The following is a 6493-nucleotide window of genomic DNA, read 5'->3' as shown; positions in this document are numbered from 1 at the left end:
TTAGCCTCCATGTATTTGAGTTCTTTCCAAATTTCCGCTTGTGATTGAGTTTTAGCTTTAGAGTATTGCGGTCTGACAATATGCAGGGAATGATCCCACTCTTTTGGGACCAGTTGAGACCTGATTTGTGACCCAAGATGTGACCTATTCTGGAGAATAAGTTCCATGTGCAGTAGAGAAAAATGTGTATTCTTTTTTGGGGGGATGGAGTGTTCTGAATAAATGTGTGATGTCCATGTGCCCCAGTGTGTCATTTAAGGCCTTTATTTTCTTGTTGATGTTTTGCTTAGATGATCTCTCCTTTTCAGTGAGTGGGATGTTAAAGTCCCTTACTATTATTCTGCTATTGTTGATGTGTTTCTTTGATTTTGTTATTAATTGGTTTATATAATTGGCTGCTCCCATGTTAGGGGCAGAAATATGTAAAATTGTTAGATCTTCTTGTTGGACAGACTCTTTGAGTATGATATAGTGTCCTTCTTCATTTCTTATTATAGTCTTTGGCTTAAAATACAATTTATCTGATAAAGGATTGCCACCCCAGCCTTCTTTTGATGTCCATTAGCATGGTACATTGTTTTCCACCCCCTCACTTTAAATCTGGAAGTGTCTTTGGGTCTAAAATGAGTTTCTAGTAGACAGCATATTGATGGGTTTTGTTTTTTATCTATTCAGATACCCTGTGTCTTTTGATTGGGGCATTTATCCCATTTATATTCAGGGTAACTATTGAAAGATATGAATTTAGTGCCATTGTATTGCCTGTATGGTGACTATTACTGTATATTGTCTCTGTTCCTTTCTGGTCTACTACTTTTAGGCCCTCTCTTTGCTTAGAGGACCCCTTTCAATAATTCTTGTAGGACTGGTTTGGTTTTTACAAATTCTTTTAGTTTTTGTTTGTTCTGGAAGCTTTTTATCTCTCCTCTTTTCAATGATAGCCTAGCTGGATATAGTATTCTTGACTGCACGTTTTTCTCGTTTAGTGCTCTGAATATATCATGCCAGTTCTTTCTGGCCTGCCAGAAAGGTCTCTGTGGATAAGTCTGCTGCCAATCTAATATACTTATAATTGTACGTTACAGACTTCTTGTCCCTGGCTGCTTTCAGGATTTTCTCTTTGTCACTTACTTGAAGTTTTACTATTAAATGATGGGGTGTGGACCTATTTTATTGATTTTGAGGGGGATTCTTTGTGACTCCTAGATTTTGATGCTTGTTCCCTTTGTCATATTTGGGAAATTCCCTACTATAATTCACCCCAATATACCTTCTGCCCCCCTCTTTTTCTTCTTCTTTTGGGATCCCAATTATTCTAGTATTGTTTCATCCAGTGGTATCACTTATCTCTTGAATTCTCCCCTGGTGGTCCAGTAGTTGTTTGTCTTTCTTTTGCTCAGCTTCTTTATTCTCCATCATTTAGTCTTCTATATCACTAATTCTCTCTTCTGCCTCATTTATCCTAGTAAGAGCCTGCATTTTTTACTGCACTTCATTAATAGCTTTTTTTATTTCAGCTTGGTTAGATTTTAGTTCTTTTATTTCTCCATAATGGGCTTTTATTTCTCCAGACAGGTTTCCCTAATATCTTCCATGCCTTTTTCAAGCCCAGCTAGCACCTTGAGAATCGTAATTCTGAAATCTAGAGCTGACATATTACCAATGCCCTTATTGGTTAGGTCTCTACCCTTCTGTATTGCCTCTTGTTCTTTTTTTTGTGATGAGTTTTTCCACATTGTTATTTTATCCAGATAAGAATAGGAGAAAAAAAAAATACTAAAAGGGTGGCAAAGACCCCAGAAAAATGTCCGCTAACCCAATCAGAGAGACCCGCAATTGTGGGGTGAAAAAAGGGGGTAGAAAGAAATTTAAAAATTAAAAAAAATACATATAATTTAAATTTATATATACATGACTGGTGAATAGAACAGAAGAACCCACTTGGTTTTGGGTGTATTTTGGTCTCTTAGAAGAAACTACCTTCCAAATTTTAAAGAAAGAGTATACATATATATATTTCTATATTATTATATACATAATTCTATATATAATATATATTATAATATGCTCTTATTTTGGTGTGTGTATGTATATGATATATGTATATATAAATAATATATAATTATATATATTATTATAATATGTATAATGTTATAACATTATAATATATATTATATTTATATATAAAATAATATATTTTAATATTATAATATATAAGTAATATTACACATTATATATTTATATATGTATATATTTATAATTATAAATATATTATTATACTATATATTATTATAATATTTATAATATATTAATATTATATTATGCATATATAATATATAATATCAATATATTGTAGTATATTATATTAAATATGTATAATTATATTTTATCATATAATACATTATATATTTATATTATTATATATAATAATATATAATTATATATTATATACACATACATATATATGTATATATATGTATATACATATATATACATATAAATAAGAGCAAACACAATGAAGGGATGGAATATGACTGTAAAGAAAATAAAGAAAAAATTCTAAAAATGGAATTGATAAGATAAGTTGGTTGGAAAAAGAAAGTGGAGAGAATTTGCTCAGGCTGGAGACTAGAACAAAGTCCTGTGCTAGATTTAGGGTATATTTTGGTCTATTGGAAGAAATTGTATCTGAAAACTTTTTTAAGAAAAAACACTATATGTATACAAAAAATAAAGTTAGGTACAATGAAGGATAAAATATGACTGTAACAATTAAGGTTTAAAAAGATTTTTTTTTTTAAGGAAGGTATTGTTAGGGTAAACTCGTTAAAAAATGTTAAAAGAGGAAAGAAGAAAAGTTAAAAAAATTAGAATAACAAAAATAAAATTTAAAAATCAAATTAATTTCACAAGACTAAAGAACCATGGGGAAAAGGCCATGAATTCCATGCATTGCTTTCCCCTCCTCTGGAATTATGCCGTTCTCCTTGATCAATTAGCTTGGTCTTGGCTGGATGTTTTTGCTGATCTTCTTGGGGAAGAGCCTGTTGCAGTGATTCTCAAATGTCTTTGTCCTAGGCGAAATTACACTGTCCTTGCCACGGGCAGGCTAAGTAATCTGCTCAGGCTCGCTCCCAGGAGTTTTTGTTCCCTGAACACTTTCTGTAGAGCCCTGGATGACGGGAATGAAAATGACGGCCTCCCAATCTCCAGCCCGGAGGAGCTGAGAGTTCGGGGCCTCACTCCTCAATGCACCCTCAGAGAAACATGCTCAACCACTCCCGTCTCCCTGACCTCTGGCCACACTCCATGCCCACCCAGTCTGTGACCAAAGCCTTTCTCTCTCTGGCGCATGGCCCCATTTGGAGTCTCTAAACCCAGCAGATTCCTGCCTCCTGAGAAGACAGGTGAGTCTCCCCAGATCTGCCACTTGTGGGGTCCCTGCTCAAAGAGCAGTGGTCCGACTGTGTTGTGGATAACAGTTTAAGGTAAGAGCTCACTCCTTAGCTCCGTCTCAGTATTTGGCTTCCCCACTCTGAAACCTGTGAGCTTTGCTACACTCAGACACCCCTGATCCTTCTGTGACTCTGTGTGACCTGAGACCACACTATCCCCATGAGGGCTCCACCCCCCCACTTAGCCTCTGGAGTGATGTCCCTCAGTGGAGCAGACTTTTAAGAGTTTGAATTTTGTGCTCCGCTGCTCCACCGCTTGTTGGGAGCCGGCCCCTCCCCCTGCTGTCTTCTCATTGCTTCGGATTCACTTCTCCACACGTCCTACCTTTCAGAAAGTGGTTGATTTTCTGTTCTTAGAACTGCTGCCCTTCTTCTCTTCGATCCCCTGTTGGGTTTGTAGGTGTTCGGAATGGTTTGATAACTGTCTAGCTGAACTCCTGCAACCTGATGTTATTTCAGTCTGCTACTCCACCATCTTGACTCCTCTCCCTAATGAACTTATTTTTGATATTGTGTTTTTCATTTGTAGAATTTCCATATGGTTTTTTTTTTTCTAGTTTCCGCTGCTGTGTTGAAATTCCCCACTTCTTCATACATGTTGCCTTCCTTTCCATGCAATCTCTTAAGATTTTAGTATCATAGGTATTTTGGATTTTAGTATGCCTCCTCAATAATTTCAACTTTTAGGCTCTTTCTGGATCTGCTTCTGTTGCCTTTTTTTACCTCCTGTACTAACTGCAAGATACATTTTGTCACTTTTCTGACATTTTAGATTTTTTTTTTTATTGTGTGCTTCATATTTTGAAGGAAAGGAAAGTAGAATACAACGTAAATATTTACCTTCAAAAAGAGAAATCCTCTTCTTCCATGAGAGGCTGAGTCAGTCTGATCTGTAGTTGAGCTGGGCCCAGGATTTGTTATAGATTTAGTTGGAATCATTTCCCTGCTGTGTTCAGGGTGAGATTTGACTTCCCCTTCAGTAGAGCTTGAGATCTGAGCACTGATGAGGTTCTTGAGACCGACCTGTACTTCAAAACCAAGCTAGCAGGTATGAGAACTGGGGGATGTCTCTTCCTGTTCTATTGCCTGGCTGATAGCTTTCTGATTTCTCTTTGCCATTTAACCCCTACTTCTGCCCCTCTAGAGATCTCCCCCAGCCCATTCATCCTTCTCAGTCCTTTGCAAATCCCTGGACTTTGTGAAAGACAAAAATGACTCAAGGAGTACTCCTTGGCCCTTGTTCCCTGCCTCCAACTTTGGCAAACTGTTTCTATCCCTCTGTAAGGATGTGGGCGAGGAAGAGTTAGAGTTAGAGAGGTCTGTAGACTTGCTCTGTGACGATGGCCCCTCAGCCTTTACAAGTCTATTAACATTTCTCTTCACCCTTGCTGATCACAAAACATGCTTTGCTCCGCCATTCCACTAGAGCTGACAATGGCCATGGGTCTCCTCTCTTCCATGTAAAGCCAGTCACTTTGAGTTCAGTATGGTTAGATTTCTTTATTCCATCAGTTCTCTGATGGGTTTTAAAAATCAGATATTTGGGGCACCTGGGCGGCTCAGTGGGTTAAGCTGCTGTCTTCGGCTCAGGTCGTGATCTCAGGGTCCTGGGATCGAGTCCCACATTGGGCTCTCTGCTCGGCGGGGAGCCTGCTTCCCTCTCTCTCTCTGCCTGCCTCTCAGTCTACTTGTGATTTCTCTCTGTCAAATAAATAAATAAAAAATCTTTAAAAATCAGATAGTTTTGGTGCACCTGGATGGCTCAGTCAGCTAAGCATCCGACTTTTGATTTGGCTCAGGTCGTAATCTCAGGGTCATGAGATCACAACCTGTTTCAGGGTCTGGGCTGGGCATGGAGCCTGATTAAGATTCTCTTTCTCCCTCTGCCTCTGCTCTTCCCCCACTGCTTGTGCTCTTCTCTCTCTTGAAAGAAAGAAAGAAAGAAAGAAAGAAAGAAAGAAAGAAAGAAAGAAAGAAAAAGATCAATGATTGTTTTGTGCTTTCCTGACTTTTTTAGTTGTTAGGGTGACAGTGACATTCTCCTGTAACCTATGTGACCTATAAACAGAAGTTCCCCTGGATAACTCTTACCAGAGATGAAAACCTGGTCAGGGATATTAAGGAACCCAGTGGATTGGCAGTAATTGAAAACCTGAAAGATGACACCAGTGTGGGGATCTGACAAAATAGGGGAGGGCAAAGGTGCATTGTGACCTATCAAGCACTGATAAAATCACACATAACACACAACACCTATACACACACACACACACACACACAAGACTGAGAGGAGACTATGGCAAAAAGGAGATGCTATGGCAGCCAGCAAGTGGTACTTTCAGAGAATGGACAGTGCACATAATTATGTTGGTGTCTTCTTTGGACAATGTCCACTCCCTCATCTGTCTCTCTTGGAGCAGTGATTCTCACATTTTACTCTGCATGCAAATCACCGGGGCTTCTTGTTAAAGTTCTGATTCTCTCTCAGCAGGTCCAGGGCTGGGCTTGAGATGCTGCCTTTCTAACAAGCTCCCAGATCATGCTGATGATACAGGCATAGTGAGGTCCTCAAGTACAGACACCTGCATTTTTAGGTGGTTAATAGCAATAGAACTTAATTGTCTGTGCTGAGGTGAGTTTACAGTATAAAGGACAGAGGAAGGATTTTAATTGAGTAACCAAGTAAAATTAACAGTCCAGGATGCCCATGAAGTTGATAGAATGTGGTTTACAGACACACCAAATGTAGAGAAAATATATGTTGAGGAAGCATTTCCTGTTGAGGAGCTCCAGCAAGAGGCAAGCCTACAAGTCATCAAACTGACTCCTTTGGTGGGGATGTAAGTTTGTTGGCTGGTGGGAAGCTGCCATCCTGGGAGCTAGAGTAAGGAGCATTGCAAGGAAGGAGAAAGGATGTATGGAGAGGGTTAGGGTAGCTCTCTAGGAGCCCAGCCAAGAGTTTGGCTCTGTATATGGAGTGGTGGGGATTGCAGAGAATATTCATCAAGTGGTTACAAATGAGTTACAAAACCACATGG

This window comes from Mustela lutreola, chromosome 2 (genome assembly GCF_030435805.1).
Source record: "Mustela lutreola isolate mMusLut2 chromosome 2, mMusLut2.pri, whole genome shotgun sequence".
In the NCBI taxonomy this organism is placed as follows: Eukaryota; Metazoa; Chordata; class Mammalia; order Carnivora; family Mustelidae; genus Mustela; species Mustela lutreola.
This window is presented reverse-complemented; position numbering follows the sequence as displayed.